Below are 20,075 nucleotides of genomic sequence, written 5' to 3' on the forward strand. Positions count from 1 at the left end.
ATATGACTTTTATTATTAATATATTCGTTAGCATTAACGCATGTGCAATTGAGGGAAGAGTCCGAGCAGAGGACCGACGATTTATTTCATATTATTTTATTCTATTTTTTATTATTATTTTATTTCATTTCTTATATAACATTACGATTGTGCATGTTTTGATAACCACTCGAAGAGCGAGCGTTTTTTCATAAAAATATATATGTTTATCATACCTGATATCCTTATTCAGATCCCTACCTACCGAATTACATTACATTAAATTCAAATTAAAGAAACAAGTTTCAACATTTTAGAGCCAATAACGTTTCAAGTCAGAGACGGGTTACATTATCAAAAGTATGAAAGTAGATTCAGCAAAAGAGCCAATCACAGGCCAACGTTCCATTATGGATTCAGACAAGTACAGGATAATAGTCCTGGCATTCATTTTCTCTTTATTCGCTATTTCGATAGTCTGTATTCTGCTGCTAGCGTATTCCAACGTTAACAAAGCCGTTCCGTATTACCAGGCATAAGAAAGATTTAAAATTGCAAAGATGAAGTTCAAAAAATACCTAGTGGTCACCCTTATCATATTCCTACCCATTATTATTAACTTTCCAGACGTACAAACCGTCAGCATGATTTTCACCCTTTATACCTTATACATCCTATTACTTAGCCTCGAGATAGATCCCAGAGTGATTCCCGAAGACCCTTAAACCTTTCGACGCATGTTTTGCGACAGCGAGTGCCGAGAGCACGAGCGAGGGCCAAGCGAGCCCATACTTTGATATTTTATATTCATTTTTTGTGTTTTATCAAAAGTTTGACAGTAGAAGCGAAATGCCGACAAGCGAGGACCAATGGGACTCGTCCCGGTCTATTTTATTAAGAATAGCGCTAGTTGCGTTAGATTTGTTAGTTTTGAGCATTCTCGACACAGCGATAGCCAATAGGAACGATTCCTGGCAATTCGATATAATTTTCCAAAGTTTTAGATTGATTTATGATTTTGCGAGGCCCAGAGCCAATGAGAACGCTAGGCGCAACTTTTTCCGATAAGCGCGACGAACCGACCAATAGGAAGCGAGCGTAGTTCCGCGAAGCGAGACAACGTCGTGAAGCGCGAATTTGCATTGTATAACTTTTATTTTATGTTTTCCCTGTCGAGACAAGTACGATTAGTCGTATTTTATGCAACGTTATGCATTATTTCTTATTTTATATACTTACCGTTCGGATACTCACCGACGATAAGGAGACATGAGAGGTGTAGCATAAGTGGGAGATGGCAACATCGCCGGTGAAATACCACTACTTTCATCGTTTCCTTACTTACTCGGTTAGGCGGAGCGCGTGCCCCGAGGGCTTCGTGCCCCGAGGGCTTCGTGCCCCGAGGGCTTCGTGCCCCGGCGTTCACGGTGTTCTAGAACCAAGCGTGTCAGAGTGGCGTGAACACCAGTCCATTGATTGGGCGAGACGATCCCGCGAAGACCCGGTACCTGAAAGAAAGGGAGAATTAATAAAATTGATTCTAGTACTAATGCTACTTACCTGGTTGCGAAAGGGAACGTCAAAGAGACCATTTTCGGTCACTCGGAAATCGTTCCGAGTGACTTGCCGCGAATTTGCACGTAGTGCAGATTGCGACGGCTGGCATTGGTTGCCGCGTCCGAAGCGAGAGCCCATGTCCGCCGTTGCAATGCCATCGCAGTATCTCAGTCGAAATCGAGCTGAGCCAATGAGATCGGCTCAGCAATAGGATATGCGTCACAGGGATCGTGTCGCTCGTCACCAAGCGACGCGATTGGTCGAAATCGAGAAAGCGCGCGATTGCATCACTTTCGCGCGTAAATGCGAGGCAACGCGCCTGCGCAAACATCAAGGAGGGGGAACTCGACCCGTTCCTCCCGGACAGTCTACGGTTACAACTCGAGGCGTCAACGCGATTCTCGGTTGAGCGCAATAAAACTCGATTCCGTATTCTTATCCCGTGGCCGTATACGATAATTACGCGACGATTAACCACGCGTTAACGGTTCTTAACCGAAGATAGCTCGAAGCGACGGTTTTCAGAGTTCGTTAACAATCGACGCAGGTCAGTGCGCGATAGAACCTGTCCGTTCGTGTACCGAGATACTGTAACTGTGAAATTATTAAATTATTATTTGTTTATAATAAACAAAGACTCATTATTCGCGACCCCAGTGAATATCCTCTCCGAATATCCGTGTCATACGTGCGCTTAACCAGGGCGTTGCCAACGGCCTTGAACACGTCCGCGTCGTAGACATCGGCGGCCATTAAGCCTGAAGGAAGGAAGGGGCACCGCATAGCAACAGGGTTTCTGTGTATATCCCAGAAAATACAGTGGCGACCGTAATTACAGCCCAAGTAGTAAGTGGCTTATACTTTGATTTTAACATCATCAATCGTTGATCCGGTCACAACCGTAGGAGAGAATAATCCCCAACCTCTTTTTCCTGCCGGAGCACCGGCGACATCCCTGCCCGCCTCGGGGATGAGAGGACCACCCTCCCTAAAAAACCCCACCCCGTGGTTTCCTTCTCTTAGGCCAGCGGGAGGAGTAGAAACTCCTCTTTAACGGTCCCGGCCGACCAGGCGTTTAAAGTCGGAGTCGTTTTCCCCTACCGACGATTGGGAACAGCCCAAAGGCCAGTCCCTGAGGGAATCGCCGGGCTCCCATTCTTCCCTCCAATCCGTAGGCCGGCGGAAGGAAGGGTGAATTCTTAGACCCTGTACCTCACCAACGGGTCACCACAGTGGCAAAAACTACCGGACATGACCCGGCGGAACGGAACGGAGAGCCCTCTCGCCGCGCCAAGGCGGTCCACCACGAGAGAGGATTATGTGGCACCTAACCTTGCAGCCGTTGGGTGCATTAAAGGCATCCGCCGGCAACATGGAGACGCCGGCACCAAGGTCAGTCGCCATGTTTACCAAGATGGTACAATTGGAATCGGCCGACATGATGGTGATCAGACGGGAAGTGACGCTGCACGTCGAGGAGATCCGACTCCAGGTGCGGCTGCTGCGCACAGAGACACCAGGGCTCAAAGATGGCAAGTAGTCGGATGAGGAGATCACCGGACATCTCAATAACAATAATCTTAAGTAGGTTAAAAGAAATATAAATAATATTTAGATTAAGGTACATCGCGATAACAGAATGCAATTATTTTACGCCATATTGGTTTAATATTATACACAAGAGCAATATTTAGTTTAAAAGGTTATCGTGACAGCGGCGCGACACCATTGTGAGAAACAAGACTGATTTTATGGGTACATCTGGGAAATCTTAACGAAGACACTCGCGAAAGTGGAACACCACTATTTGGTTTAGAGTCAAGCAGTAGCTAAAAAACGCAGTCCCGCAGACACCTGGGACCCGGTGGTTAAAACCGCGTCGAACTAGGACACCGAGTTCGCTAGATAGCGAACCAGCTATATTCCTCCGGGACAAAGGGCGCCAACAGCTACCGGAGGACGCGAGAAATCCAGCGCACCCACTCCCGTCATTGGCGGACTACTTGCCCCACAAACGGGCAAACGGGACGTTTGCCCGCTACAAGAACCAAGGTCATCGTGGACCTCGGGAGGACCCGGACGACCGATCGCACCAGGTCCCGTCGACGGCGCGCGGCTGCCCCGCGAAGTAGCTAGGCAAGCATCATAGCTGAAAGGCGAGACCAGAGGCGCGACGAGGAGAATTCGGAGAGCGTAAATATCGAGATGGTATTTGCGTAGAACTAACGGCCGCGAAAGTAGCAAACGAAGCGTGGTTCGCGAAAACAAATTGCATAAGCGTGTTCAGGGTCACACGGAGAACCCAGAAATACCGCCGTCGATGACGTACGACAAACGCCCCGAGAAATAGAAAACCAGAGGTCTTCTTCTGAAACAAAGACCGGAAATAGGCATACTAGATTGCGGCAGACATCACGATAAGGTCGGCGACAACGTCCGACCAACGCTTCAGAAAGCGAACCATACAGGTTAAACGATAGCATCTACGCGTCACGGAAAACACGAATGTAAGGCCAGCAACGACGTGAAACCAACGCCCACGGAAAGAGCGAACCGGTAGACCTATCGCAAAACTGAAACCAGAATTAACTTTTGGGGAACGCAAGGATGTCAAACATGGGCTCAGCAGGATCATAGCGTACCCGGATAACGAAGTAGCGAACCGTAAGGCGTAGAAAAGAAATAAAACGTGAAATAGCTTGCGCTGAGTATGGAGAACTCGTTCATAGGGTCAGCGATACTGCCCGATGCGTGCCCAGCGAAGTAGCGAACCGTTGATCGGGAGAGATTGAAATTCGGTAGGGAAGCGTAACGACACACGCCCGTTACAGCGATAATGCGAAATGGTAAATTTGTTAAGCGCGAATCAGAGTAACGCTAAAAAGAGCGTAAAAGGAGCGTATGTCGTCACGGTAATGAGTGTAACGCAAAATGTGATGCGACATTCTCGAACGGCGGCGTAGTTCGAGAGCGATTCAGCCAAATATGTAATAAACATTGTAAGCACACGTGCGTTAATTATGATAAGCGTAAGACGATTGGAACACCCGGTACGTGGTGGAAGTTTCCAGAGAAACATCGAAGGTATCTGAAAAACTTGTTTGCGTTGAAGTTCGAAAAGACACGCGTGCAAATACAATAGCGCACAAAGAATACACGTGATCACGGTGTGAAACCAAGCGGGAACAACAGCCCGGCGAAGGTGAAACTCTCGTGGAGTCTCTCGCTAAACACGATACGGTGCGGACGTATATGTATCGGCCGGTCTGCAAAATACGAGAATCTCGCGTACTGAGCGAATCCGAATTGAATCACGTTACGTTAATACAACGCGAAGCATTATTATATTATTGCGAACGTAGAACCAACATTACGCGCATAGTGCGATTACGCGTGCGGAAATCATTTTGTACTTGAAATTAAAGGAAAAATAAATTGTAATTTTACCCGAAATCGAATCGAGTGACAAATATTAACATTTCCTGCACGACGATCCTGATCTCGACTCACCTATCCACTTTACCTGTCGGCGTTCCAACGGAGATCCAGTGGCGGTCCAGCAAAGGTCCCGAGGCAGTCCAGCGGTGTACAGCGGCAGTCCCACGACGGTCCAGCGGCGGTCCAGCAGCGATCCATCCAGAGAACCTGAAACAGAAGAAAGGGGAATTAGCAAGGTCATCGAAAGGGTCAGTGATAAACAAATTCATATCTTTCTTGTAGGCAGTAATCAAAACCGAGTAGCGACCGTGAATAAATTCAAATTAAATTCGAGTCGTGGCATTACCAAACCTCCGTCCGGTTACAACCTAATGTTACAACCTCACCCTTTAACGCAGCCCGATGAGGAGACGAAGCATCCGAGGCTCCTCGTCAAACTACTGCGAGTCTTGCTTGAAAAGGTAAGGACAAGCGAGCGGTCCGAGGAATACAAGAGCGAGCCATTCCTCAGTCCCAGTGGCAAGAGCGAGAGGGAGGAGGACACGGCGTAAACAACCACCCGAAGGTCAGGACCGCGGAAGCGCGATATCTAATTTAAGTTTCGATTTAAGTTTCGCCCATAAAGGGATACGCGTTACGCGGGATTACGGTTTTGCGTAATGCGAGAGTCGCAAGTCATCTCCAGGATAAAGCGAGCACCCGACGGGTAACTGGTAATACGAATTAGGCCGGGGCCCGCGAAAACGCGAGCCGGTGACTTCTTCAAGACGAAGCGTGATAACACGACTAATTAGGGTCCGAAGAACGACGTCAGAGGGTCGGCGTCAAGGTGCCGCACTAAAGCCTGCAAAAACGCGAGCCGGTGACTTCTTCGAGACGAAACTTGCTGGCACGACTAATTACGGTCCGGAGAACGATGTCATAGGGTCGAAAACATGTTTTTGAATAAGATCGCGAAAACGTGAAGGAATGCGAGGATAATGTATTATTTGGCAGCCTGCTGCGAAAACAGGTAGGAATGTGAAAATATAATGTTGTTCGGTAGCGTATTGCTCTGAGCGAACAATGAACGAGTCATACAGCGCGCGCGTGATCACGAGCGGCGGTACCACCTGGTACGGCGAACACACGCGCGGGACACGTGGACGTGAACGAGAAGGGGAACTCAGCACCGAGGCTGATAATGGAGAGATCCCGTCAACAGCCAGCCAACCAATACCTGCGGTGGACGACGGAGAAAGGCCAGCAGAGCAACCCGAGTCCAGCAGAGCCGCAGAGGAAAAATAATTATGCTTCTGCGTGTTTCGAAACATTTTATATCTTTTTTATATTATTCTCAATATTTTTGTATGTGATTTTTTATATTATCTAGATTTTGTGTGACTTTTTGTATTAAATTGCGTGTATTAGATTTAAGTGATATTAGACTTACAATGAGTTGTAGTCGGATTATTATTATGTTCATTCATTCTTCTTATTAATGAAAAAAACATTTCGACGTGATCCTGTAATAGTTTATAGCTTAACATATATTCAATAATCTTATTTTCTATTAAATAATTAGCAAAATAGACGTTTCTCAAACAAATAATAAAACCCATAAAACCTGTCTGTACAGAATCACTGTGAACGACTGCTTTACGTATAGTACCAGACTTTGCATCTATATTACTAACAGAATTTTCTTTGTTTGATTTTTTAATTTTTACATCAATTTCTAATTGTTCAATATACTTAACATATTCTTCAACTTTTTTTTAGTTCTGGTAAAGAATCTTTAGTTATGCTCATTCGGCCTGGTGTTTTGCAAAATTTATTTCGAGCATTTAATATGTCAAATATATCATTGAAGTTTTTGCAAAATGTCGCTGTTGAAGAAGCGTTTACAAAATTCGGATTTTTTAGATCAAATTCAAGGAATCTTAAAGCAGCTGAAACGCTATTGCTTAAAACTTGAGCAGCCAAGAATACCTTTAACTTTTCTTTGTAAAAATTTACGTGCTTATTTCGAATTTTGCAAGCACAATGTAATTTCTCACTCTCTTGTATGTTATGCAATTTTTTAATGAATTTCCAGCGTATATATTCGTTGTTATTATAAATAATTGAACCTTTTGTAGCGAAATAATTTCGAACAAGTTTAAAACAATGACAAGGATCATAAATAATATAAGCAGGTTGTAAATTTCCTGGATGTTCGAAATATGGCTTAAAATGATCTTTATCTTTATAATTTAGATTAGCGCCTAATAGTTCACATGCTGTGTTATGGGTTTTATCACCGTCAAATGTTACACTGACTACATTAATACTTTTTTCATTTAGTTTTATTAATAAATTTTTTAAAAGAATCGATTTTTCTACGCCATTCAAAGAATTAATCAAATAATGGGCTATTGGAGTTTTAAATCCGCCATTTATATTAACTAACATAAAAACTAATACTTTACTGGCAACTTTAAGCTCTCCATCTTTGTTTGTTTCATGTAGTTGTCCACCGAAATTTACAAGACCTTTCCACGAATGTGTATTTTTATCCCATTCTTTATGCTGCTTAATATTCATCTCATCAAAAATTATATTAAAAATAAGTTTTTTACCTTTCTTTGATTCCAGCTTAACAATATTAGATACATTATTAATAATTTCTTCAGAAATCCCCGGTTTGTATTCTTTTGCACAGATCCAACTATTAAGTGTTTGAGTACAAGGTAAGCAATTGTAACGATGCACCCCGTGCGCTAAGCATCGTTCCCGGCTAACGACCGCCGGATGCCGCCCGACCGACGACCAGTCGGGCGAAGACCAGGGCGCGGTGCGCCCACATTTTAAACGTGATGCAAAACACACCGTGTGCGCGGGCCAAGCGCGGCACCGGTGCCTCCCGACGAGCGACGACGGCAGCCGAGCCGCCCCGAGGACGAGCGCGGCGCCGCGCCGCCCCACCACAGCGCGACGATCGGCGCTCCTAGCGAACCCGTCGCGCCGGGCGGGTATATAAACCGCCGCTCCGGCGAGAGAAGCACATTTTTCTTCGTCTAAAGCTCCGCTACTTCCAGACGAAACCTATCCCGACTCTCAGGGAACACGCCAAACGAGGTCCGGTGCTCCGAGCCTCGACTGAGGGCTCTCAGGTGTCCCCGCACTCCCTCGAAACTAACCCCGAAGACACGGTTACGCGGGGTCGAGCGCGTTCGGCCTCGCAACGAGGGCTCTCGCTGCCGTTGCCCCGGGGCTCCGGAAATCCTCCATCTTACGCTACGCGTTCCCGCACGCATATTACCGCGGCGTCCGCGAGCGTACAGGCATTCCCGGTAATATACCGAGCCCGTCGAGTAACGATACCGCGTTCGTTATCAAGTGCACATGCACTGACTGTAATATACCGCGTCCGCCTATGTACTATGTAATACGTCTATGTAATATACCGAGCCCGTCGAGTAACGATACCGCGTTCGTTATCAAGTGCACATGCACTACCTGTAATATACCGCGTCCGCCTATGTACTATGTAATACGTCTATGTAATATACCGAGCCCGTCGAGTAACGATACCGCGTTCGTTATCAAGTGCACCCGCACTACCTCTTCGTTGTATATACCGCGTTCTGCCCGTCCCTGCGCTATATCAAATACCGCGCTAACATCCCTCTTCGTGTATATCGAGTCCGTCAAATAGCGTGCTACCGCGTTCGTTATCGAGTGCACCCGCACTGCCCCTTTCGTTGTATATGTCGCGTTCTGCCCGTCCCTGCGCTATATCAAATACCCCGCTAACATTTCGTGTATATAATAAGCTAAGCTGAATAAACTACTGCATGTACCACCTAAATTGATTATTGTCTCTGGGCCTTTCATCGGACTCCTGATCCCGCACGCTAGTCCGCGTTCGATAAAGTCAGGCCGTTACACAATTAAGAAAACTACGTAGACGTCACTACGACTAACCTACATAGGTTAGTTGACGCGCTTTAAACACTTAAATACTTTTAAAGCGCGTCATCTCACCTATGTAACTATTCTCTGCTTTAACAAAAAGATTTTAATTTATCAACAATTTACTGCTTTAAATGTTGTGTTTTGGTAAAGCAGCGACTTTCTCGCGAAATAAAGTATTCACTGCATTAACAAGAAGACTTTAATTTATCAACAATTTACTGCTTTAAATGTTGTGTTTTGGTAAAGCAGCGACTTTTTCGCAAAATAAATTATTTTCTGTTTTAAAAAAAACGTAACATTAGTCGTTTATGCCTTCCAATACTCAAAATAGCTGCTATATTTTCCAAAATTTTTTTATTTATAACTTTTTAATAAGCAGCGACCGCCGACTAAAACCTTCTAAAGGTCACTCAGGAGGGTGACCTTGACAACATATGTCAAGGTCAAAGTAATCTGAGCTGTGTTAGTTATTGTAAATAATTACCAGAATTGTACAGTGGGGAGCATTAATGAGTTCCGTTACCCGGTGAACTACGGTGCAGAGCGGTGCAGGCGAGCGCGCTACGTTACCGTCACGGTCGATAAAAGGTTCAAATACAGAACCGCGAACGCGTAAAAATGGTCAGTCACGCTGTATTGCTCGCGCGTGCATTTGATTAAAAAAACATTTTTAATACAATTTGATGCACACAATTAATACGTATTACATACAATATAACAATCATAGATGATTATGTAATTATAATTGTATTGTGCATCTGCAACTATTATTCCACCGACTAAGTATGTGTTTACTGGAATAATATAATTATAGATCATATGATAATTATAATTACAACATAATTACCTATAATCATTCTATTGCATATGAAAAATTATTTCGCGATATTTTATAATTTTTACGATGTATTATTTTCAGTATCTTATTTATTAGTAAATAAAATATTAAAATTAAAAGCTAAGTAATGTTACGGCCGATATTCCGAGCAATATTAAAGTATTAATAAAAAGCTAGGTATATATACATTTTGAATTATAATTATCGAGTCAACGTTTCGACTTGGTCTTTCTCAGGGCATTACATTCAAACTTACAAGTGATATAAATAAAAATAATAATAACTGTTGAAGTTCACATTATCAACACTGAAAATTATAGTCATCGCCGATGGAACGATTACGACACGCAAAAGAAATAAGGTCAAAGCCAACTTCGAATTAAACGCCGTCACAGGCCACATAATTACAATAATTGTTACCGATTACAATAAATCCTGATCTGAGTTGCAGCTGACGGAGGTGCTAATTTCGTGCATTTTCCGTATATTTTAAAAGGGGCAATCCTCTGTATGATCCTGGTATCAGCCATGCTCAACGTTTGAAATTGTCATGTCCGATATTAAATGGAAGTAGAGATCAGTGTTGCGTCAAGAACCTTTTAAAATATACAGAAAATGCACGAAATTAGCACCTCCGTCAGCTGCAACTCAGATCAGAATTTATTGTAATCGGTAACAATTATTGTAATTATGTGGCCTGTGACGGCGTTTAATTCAAAGTTGGCTTTGACCTTATTTGTTGCTAATTTGTTGCTCGCAACACAAGTGTAAATAACAGCGGAAAACCTCAGCGTGCGGATAGTCATAAAAGTAAAGTATCAGAAAAGAATTTGGTGCTTGTTTAAATTTGCTACTGGCGTATTGTCTGAATTTGTTGCTCTCGATATATTCAAGTTCCGAATTTGTTGTTTGCAAAATAAGTATAAACAACAGCGGAAAACCTCAGTGTGCAGCTAGTTACAAGAGTAAAGTATCAGAAAAGAATTTGTTGCTTGTTTAAATTTGCTACTGGCGTATTGTCTGAATTTGTTGCTCTCGATATATTCAAGTTCCGAATTTGTTGCTTGCAAAATAAGTATAAATAATAGCGGAAAACCTTAGCGTGCAGCTAGTTACAAGAGTAAAGTATCAGAAAAGAATTTGTTGCTCGTTTAAATTTGGTACTGGCGTATTGTTTGAATTTGTTGCTCTCGATATATCCGAGTTTCGAATTTGTTGCTTGCAAAATAAGTATAAACAATAGCGGAAAACATCTTAGCATGAAATTCAGACAATACGTCAGTACCAAATTTAAACGAGGAGCAAATCTTTTTTTGATACCTTACGCTTATAACTATAGCTACACGCTGAGGTTTTCCGCTATTGTTTATACTTATTTTGCAAGCAACAAATTCGGAACTTAAATATATCGAGAGCAACAAGATCAGACAATACGCCAGTAGCAAATTTAAACGAGCAACAAATTCTTTTCTGATACTTTACTCTTGTAACTAGCTGCACGCTGAGGTTTTCCGCTATTGTTTATACTTATTTTGTAAGCAACAAATTCGGAACTTGAATATATCGAGAGCAACAAATTCAGACAATACGCCAGTAGCAAATTTAAACGAGCACCAAATTCTTTTCTGATACTTTACTCTTATGACTATCCGCACGCTGAGATTTTCCGCTGTTATTTACACTTGTGTTGCGAGCAACAAATTAGCAACAAATAAGGTCAAAGCCAACTTCGAATTAAACGCCGTCACAGGCCACATAATTACAATAATTGTTACCGATTACAATAAATCCTGATCTGAGTTGCAGCTGACGGAGATGCTAATTTCGTGCATTTTCCGTACATTTTAAAAGGGGCAATCCTCTGTATGATCCTGGTATCAGCCATGCTCAACGTCGGAAATTGTCATGTCCGATATTAAATGGAAGTAGAGATCGGTGTTGCGTCAAGAACCTTTTAAAATATACAGAAAATGCACGAAATTAGCATCTCCGTCAACTGCAACTCAGATCAGGATTTATTGCAATAGGTAACAATTATTGTAATTATGTGGCCTGTGACGGCGTTTAATTCGAAGTTGGCTTTGACCTTATGTCTTTTGCGTGTCGTAATCGTTCATCGGCGATGACTATAATTTTCAGTGTTGATAAAGTAAACTCTAACAGTTATTATTATTTTTATTTATATTACTTGTAAGTTTGAATGTAATGCCCTGAAGAAGACCAAGTAGGTCGAAACGTTGGCTCGATAATTACAATTCAAAATGTATATATAGCTTCTTATTTTAATACCGTAATTAATTAATATTGCTCGGAATATCGGCTGTAACATTACTTAGCTTTTAATTTTAATATTTCATTTACTTATAAATAAGATACGGATGATAATGCGACATCGTAAAAATTATAAAATATCGCGAAACAATTTTTCATATAATTACGTATGCATTACGTATACAATAGAATAATTATAGGTAATAATGTTGTAATTATAATTATCATATTATCTGTAATTATATTATTCCAGTAAACACATATTTAGTCGGTGGAATAATAGTTGCAGATGCATAATAATACAATTATAATTACATATTCACCTATGAGGGAGGGCTCCAGTTGCCTACAAAACGATTGCCTACAGGTTCGATTGCACACACTTATTGCACACAATCCCGATAGCACACATTTCAAATTGCCTACAGAGCGATTGCCTACAGGCATTATTGCGCACATATTTCTTTGTCTACACGATCATATTGCGCACAGCGCATTGCACACACGACCGTATTGCTCACAGCGCATTGCACACACGACCGTATTGCACACAGCGCATTGCACACATGGCTGTATTGCACACAGCGCATTGCACACACGACTGTATTGCTCACAGCGCATTGCACACATGGCTGTTATTGCACACACGACCGTATTGCACACAGCGCATTGCGCACACGACCATATTGCACACACGGCCGTATTACACACACGGCCGTATTGCACACACGTCCGTATTGCACACACAGCCGTATTGCACACACGGTTGTATTGCACACACGGCCGTGTTGCACACACGACCGTATTGCACACACGGCCGTGTTGCACACACGACCGTATTGCACACACGGCCGTGTTGCACACACGACCGTATTGCACACACGGCCGTGTTGCACACACGGCCGTATTACCGATTTCAATGACCTTGATATATGTTGTCAAGGTCATGACCCCAAGTGACCTTCAGAAGGTTTTAGCCGTCGCTCGTTATTCGTTAAAAAGTTATTAACAAAAAAAGTTTGGAAAATACGTAGGTTAGATGACGCGCTTCAAAAGTATTTAACTGTTTAAAGCGCGTCATCTAACCCATGTGGCATCTCACATATTAACTTTCCACGCATGAAAAGTTCACGCATACACTTTCCACGCGAACCGAGGTTTACTCACACCCCCCTGCTTTCGGGGGAGGTGCGGTAGCCCCGAAATAGTTCACGCATACACTTTTCACGCGAACCGAGGTTCACGCACACCCCCCCCTGCTTTCGGGCCGGTGAACCTCGGTTCGCGTAAAAAGTGTATGCGTGAACTATTTCGGGGCTACCTCACCTCCCCCGAAAGCACGGGGGGGTGTGCGTGAACCTCGGTTCGCGTGGAAAGTGTATGCGTGAACTATTTCGGGACTACCGCACCTCCCCCGAAAGCACGGGGAGGGTGTGCGTGAACCTCGGTTCGCGTGGAAAGTGTATGCGTGAACTATTTCGGGATTACCGCACCTCCCCCGAAAGCACGGGGGGGAGTGTGCGTGAACCTCGGTTCGCGTGAAAAGTGTATGCGTGAACTATTTCGGGGCTACCACACCTCCCCCGAAAGCAGGGGGGGGTGTGCGTGAACCTCGGTTCGCGTGGAAAGTGTATGCGTGAACTATTTCGGGACTACCGCACCTCCCCCGAAAGCAGGGGAAGGTGTGCGTGAACCTCGGTTCGCGTGGAAAGTGTATGCGTGAACTATTTCGGGATTACCGCACCTCCCCCGAAAGCACGGGGGGGGGGTTACGTGAACCTCGGTTCGCGTGGAAAGTGTATGCGTGAACTATTTCGGGACTACCGCACCTTCCCCGAAAGCACGGGGGGGGTGTGCGTGAACCTCGGTTCGCGTGAAAAGTGTATGCGTGAACTATTTCGGGACTACCGCACCTCCCCCGAAAGCACGGGGGGGTGTGCGTGAACCTCGGTTCGCGTGGAAAGTGTATGCGTGAACTATTTCGGGACTACCGCACCTCCCCCGAAAGCACGGGGGGGAGTGTGCGTGAACCTCGGTTCGCGTGGAAAGTATACGATCGTGTGTGCAACCCGGTCGTGTGTGCAATACGGCTGTGTGTGCAACACGGTCGTGTGTGCAATACGGCCGTGTGTGCAATACAGCCGTGTGTGCAATACGGCTGTGTGTGCAACACGGTCGTGTGTGCAATACGGCCGTGTGTGTAATACGGCCGTGTGTGCAATATGGTCGTGTGCGCAATGCGCTGTGTGCAATACGGTCGTGTGTGCAATAACAGCCATGTGTGCAATGCGCTGTGTGCAATACGGTCGTGTGTGCAATGCGCTGTGAGCTATACAGTCGCGTGTGCAATGCGCTGTGTGCAATACAGCCATGTGTGCAATGCGCTGTGTGCAATATGGTCGTGTGTGCAATGTGCTGTGAGCAATACGGTCGTGTGTGCAATGCGCTGTGTGCAATACAGCCATGTGTGCAATGCGCTGCGTGCAATACGCTGTATGCAATACAGCCGTTTTTACAATGCACTGTGTGCAATACAGTCGTGTGTGCAATAACAGCCATGTGTGCAATGCGCTGTGTGCAATACGGTCGTGTGTGCAATGCGCTGTGTGCAATACGGTCGTGTGCGCAATGCGCTGTGTGCAATACGGTCGTGTGTGCAATGCGCTGTGCGCAATATGATCGTGTAGACAAAGAAATATGTGCGCAATAATGCCTGTAGGCAATCGCTCTGTAGGCAATTTGAAATGTGTGCTATCGGGATTGTGTGCAATGGGTGTGTGCAAACGAACCTGTAGGCAATCGTTTTGTAGGCAAACGGGACCCTCCCGATTGTTATATTGTATGTAATACGTATTAATTGTGTGCATCAAATTGTATTAAAAATGTTTTTTTAATTAAATGCACGCGCGAGCAATACAGCGTGACTGACCATTTTTACGCGTTCGCGGTTCTGTATTTGAACCTTTTATCGACCGTGACGGTAACGTAGCGCGCTCGCCTGCACCGCTCTGCACCGTAGCTCACCGGGTAACGGAACTCATTAATGCTCCCCACTGTACATGAAATAGCAGTAGAATTTCCCGGGGAGTACTATAAATTGTATATAATTTTTCGTTTCCGATTTTTTAGAAACCGGTACCGAAATTTCGTAATTTTTTAACGTAATTTTTCGGGAAATAACAAGTATCTAATGTCCAACCGCAAATTACTTATTCATTAATGGACCAATTTTTTTGAAACTGTGTGTTTAATTTTTTATTAATGTACCGATTTTTTTTAAACTGGTGCTAAAATTTTTTTAATTAAACGAGGATAGGTTTAATTTTTCATTAATGTACCGATTTTTTGGAAACGGGTGCCAAAAATTTTAGAAATGGTGGCGATGGGTACTAAAATTTTTCTAATTTTTCGGAGATAGCGATGATGTGTATAATTTTTTATATGGATTTTATTTTTTATTAACGTACCAATTTTCTTGAAACTGGTGCCAAAATTTTTCGAATTTTTCAGGGATGGGTTTAATTTTTCGGTAATGGATCGATTTTCTTGCAATTGGTGCCAAAATTTGTCGAATTTTTCGAGCATGATGGCGATGGGTTTAATTTTTTATTAATGTATTGATTTTCTTAAAACTGGTGATAAAAATTATCTAATTTTTCTGTCCGCGAAATATTCATTTATATTAATGTACCAATTTTCTTGAAACGTGTAAACATTTTTTTTATTATACAAGGATGAGTTTCTTTTTTTATTAATAGACCGATTTTTTCTTGAAAAAATGGTTCCATTTAAAAATCAATTCTTTCTCTATGAGTTAATGAGATAATTCATAAATAAGAATTGTGTTATTCATAAATCAATCTTTTCTCTGAAAGTTAATGAAATGATTCATAAATAAGAATCGTGTTATTGCTCGATTTGCCGAAGTGACGTCATTAATTGCTCGCGGAGCGAGCAAACTCGGCTCAGTCAAAAAAATACTGAAGTTGCAGGTTACAGTTTAAAAATAAATAATTATAAATATAAAATAATATAATTAATAGTAAATGAATGTAATAAAATTAATAATAAATAAATACTTTTCATAAAAATAAATATAAATTTAACAAATAATATCGTTCATAGGTCGATCAGTTTTAAATAAAATATGTTATATGTAAGATAAGTTGCTGCTTTTACATATTATATGTCAATTAATCAATCAGTCACTTCAATTCGTGATTGTGGCGAGCGATTGTATTATAATCAATAAACACGATACTTGAGAAAAAATAAACTATATACGGTTACGAATAGTACTTTATTTACCCCAAAAGGGCCTTAAAGGGCGTTTTTATGGAACGTACCCAAACCTTACAACCGGCGTTTTGAAGGGACGTACCCAACCCTATACAATTCAAATCACTCATAATTGAAACGTTATACAATCCAAAAATTTACAATAAATTACATATAATTAAATACATATAATTTTTTTATATAGACATGTCCCTCTTTAATCCTTTTCGCTGTCTCGTCCTCCTTGGTCCTCCTTCGTTAAATTGTTGGATCCTCCCTCTTCCTTTCCCATTTTCCTCCCGCCATCTCGTCTCATTTCCTCTATTGCTTTCATCCATTTTTCTCCCTCTCCCTTTTCTCCCAGTAATCTTTCCACCACATTCTGCCACCCTTCCCCTTCCCATTCCTCCCATCTCGTACATTCCTCCCATATATGTTCCCATGTCTCCTCTTCCCTCCCACATATCCTGCATTTTTTATCCTCCTCATATCCCCAGTATAGTCCCTCCCTCACTTCGTTTCCCAGTCTAAATCTTGCAACCCTGCTCCATCTTGCTTCCTCCCATCCCTTCTTTAGATAGTCCGGAATCCCGTCCTTCCTTATACTCTTATAACATCTATTGTAATTCGATTCCATGATCTTTTCCATCCTTTCTTGTTTCTCCTTCCATTTCTCTTTCCTCTCCAATGCCTCCTCTTCTAATTCCTCTTCCCCTACCACTTCTACCACGACCCCTTTCAGATAGTCTTTTCTCTCCTGCTCCCATCTTCCTATTATCCTTCCCCTCTTCCATCTCTTTTTCATTTCTTCCAGACATTTTCTCGCTATTTCACCTCCTCTACCTTCTTCCAGTTTTCTTTCAAACTTCTATGCTCTCTTACTTGCTCTAGCTCTCATCTTTTCCCTTTCTAATTTATCTCTGACCATATATCCTGGCGTCCTTCAGTTCACTCCCAGTACCCATCTGAGATGTCTCTCATGAATACTTTCTACCTCCTTCCTTTCCTTCCATCCCCATATTTCTGCCCCGTATCCCATCACCGTCCATATCAGGGTGTCATATAGCCAGATCCTTCTTTTGCAGTCCTTTTTCCACATCCTCTTACCTATCCCCCACACTTCTCTCATTACTTTTGCTGCCTTCCTTCTTCTTTCTCTAATATGCGCTTCCTGTCCTTCATTTTTCTTCAACGTATACCCCAGGTATTTGAATTCATTGACCTCCTCTAACTTCCTTCCCTTCCATCTCCAGTCATATTTCTTCTTCCTTCCTCCTCCCTTTCTAAACCTCATTATCTTTGGCTTCTCTATGCTCAGTGTTAAACCTTTCCCGTCTAGATATCCTTCTAACCTGCTTATCATTGACCTCATGTCCTGTTCCTCTCCGCCAACAATGCTATATCATCTGCATACATTAACGTGTATACCTTCTCGCCTCTTAATCTCATGCCTCCCCAACCGCCCTTCTTCATGTAATCCTCTATGTCTGCTATTAATAAATTAAACAATATTGGGCTTAGCGGGCATCCTTGTCTCAAGCTCTTTGCCGTCCAAAATTGTCCTCCACTCTCTCCTCCCTTTCTCACTCTGCTCTTTGTTTCTTTCAATACCTCCTCTACCCTGTCAATCAGTCCTTGTCTCACTCCCCTCTCTCTCATTGCCTTGCTTAATACTTTTTTATCCACTGAGTCAAATGCCGCCTTCAAATCTACAAATAGTACCGTCATTTTTCCTTTCTCTTTTCCTAATTGTCTATTCACCAGATAATTCAAAGCGAATATTTGATCCATCGTCCCCATTCCTTTTCTAAATCCTGCATGGTTATCGGGAATCAACTTCTTCGTTTCTACCTCCTTCCTTATCCTTTCCGCTAGTATCGCCGTGTAAATTTTGCCGTGTAACATCGAAGACATGATAGTTATCCCTCTGTAGTCCTTCACCTCTCTCCCTTCTCCTTTCTTTACTATTGAGATTATCTCACCTTCCTTCCATTGCTCCGGCCAGCCTTCCCCTCTCCATACCCGTTTGCATATTTTTCATATCCATTTCACCATTTCTTCTCCGAATTTCTACGCTTCGTTCGGTATCCCGTCATTGCCAATTGCTTTTCCTGTTTTCATTTTTCTTATTGTCATTCTTACCTCCTCCAGTTCTATCCCTTCCTCTTCTTGTCTGCCCCCTCCTCCTTTCCCTTTAACCACCCTGTTCTCCACTCCGCCCATTAATTTCATGAAGTATTCTTTCCACTCCTCCGGTTTTATCTCTTCGTTTATCCTCTTCCTTCTCTTCCTCACTCTGCCTATCAATTCCCATACCTTTCCTTCCGTTTTCGCTTCTCCTATCTCTCTAATCATCCTTTCTTTCTCCTCCTTTTTCTTCCTTTCGCACATTTCCCTATACTCCTTCCTTCCTTCTCTATATCTTTCTGCCTCTCATTTTTTTTCTCCATTTCCTTAGTTCTCTCCTCACCCCCTTCTTTCTCTCCCTGCATTCTTCATCCCACCACCCTCTTCTTTTCTTGCTGGTCCCTCTTTCATTCTCTTTTTCATTCTCCTCTATTACTCTTCTTATCTTCGCCGTTCCTTCCTCTATCTCCTCTTGCAGATCTCTTTTTCCTCCAATTATACCTAGCCTCTCCCTAAATTGCGTTCTTCCCTCTTCGCTCCATATCCCTCTTCTTCTTATTCTTTCTGCTTCTCTCCTTCTTTGCCTTCCCTTTGGGCTACCTCTCACCCAGAGTATTAATGGGTGATGGTCTGACAATGAGTCTATCCTTTCTCCTACTTCCAGTCTTTCTACTTTCTCCTTGACCTCTTCATTCCCTATTACGTAGTCTATCACTGTCTCACCTTTCCCTCCTGTGTATGTATATTCTTCCTCCTCATCCCCCTTTATGCCTCCGTTAAATGTCGTCCTCTTTCCTCGATAAATTCCAGTAGTTTCCTGCCATCCTTATTTACCTTCTTGTCTTTGGATTTTCTCCCTCCTTCCTCCCCTGTTCCCTCGAATTCCTCTTCCCATCCTCCTTCCTTTCCCGTTCTCGCGTTAAAGTCACCACCTATTATGGTCCTTACTCCTTTTTCCCCCTCCTCTGTCCACTCCTTCAAGCCTTCTAACTTCTTGTCTATATCGTTGTTTACATAGATTCCTATTATTCTCCATATTTCCTCTCCTATTCTTATCTTACCTTCTATTCTTCCTTCTTCCTCTAACATCCCCCTTCCTTCCTTTACCTCTTCTACACTTTTCCTTATTCCTAATAGCATGCCTCCGCACGCTCTACCTTTCTTGTTCTTTCTGGTCGCTATCTGTGCTCTCCATCTAAATTCTTTTGGTATCTTTTCTTTCATCTTCTCCCATCCTTTCTCATCCATCCAAGTCTCCATCATAACAATCACGTCCCACTCCTTTATTCCCTCCCAAAAGTCCCTACCTTTATTGGTTATACCCGCTACGTTCCAAAAGACCACCTTAGTCTCCTCCCTCCTCCTGCTTTCTTTTTCCTCTCCCACTATATCTTCGTCCTCCTCCTCTCTATAGTCTCCTCCCGAGGCTTTCTCTTCCTTCTCCCTTATACTTTTTCCTTTCTCCTCGCATTCTTTGTCCTCGTTCTCTTCTGTATGCTCTATGAAAGTCCTCCCTCTCCTCTAATCTTCCTTTGCTCTTGTTTCATCTCCATTCCTTGTTGTCCTCCCATATCTTTTGATAGCCAATTGTAACTCTTTTTCCTTTCTCTCTCTTCTCCCTAGCTATCTTTATTATCTCCATTTGTAT

At 43.0% G+C, this 20,075-nt stretch overlaps 1 protein-coding gene and 1 pseudogene across 6 annotated transcripts in view; one reads left to right on the plus strand and one right to left on the minus strand.

Moving 5' to 3' along the window:
* The window catches only part of LOC139813365 (uncharacterized), a 76,674-nt gene that overhangs the window by 23,132 nt on the left and 33,467 nt on the right, over positions 1 to 20,075 (plus strand). The window lies entirely within an intron of this gene.
* LOC139812773 (uncharacterized) lies at positions 16,518 to 17,959 on the minus strand (annotated as a pseudogene).

Source organism: Temnothorax longispinosus, chromosome 5 (genome assembly GCF_030848805.1).
Source record: "Temnothorax longispinosus isolate EJ_2023e chromosome 5, Tlon_JGU_v1, whole genome shotgun sequence".
Lineage (NCBI taxonomy): Eukaryota > Metazoa > Arthropoda > Insecta > Hymenoptera > Formicidae > Temnothorax > Temnothorax longispinosus.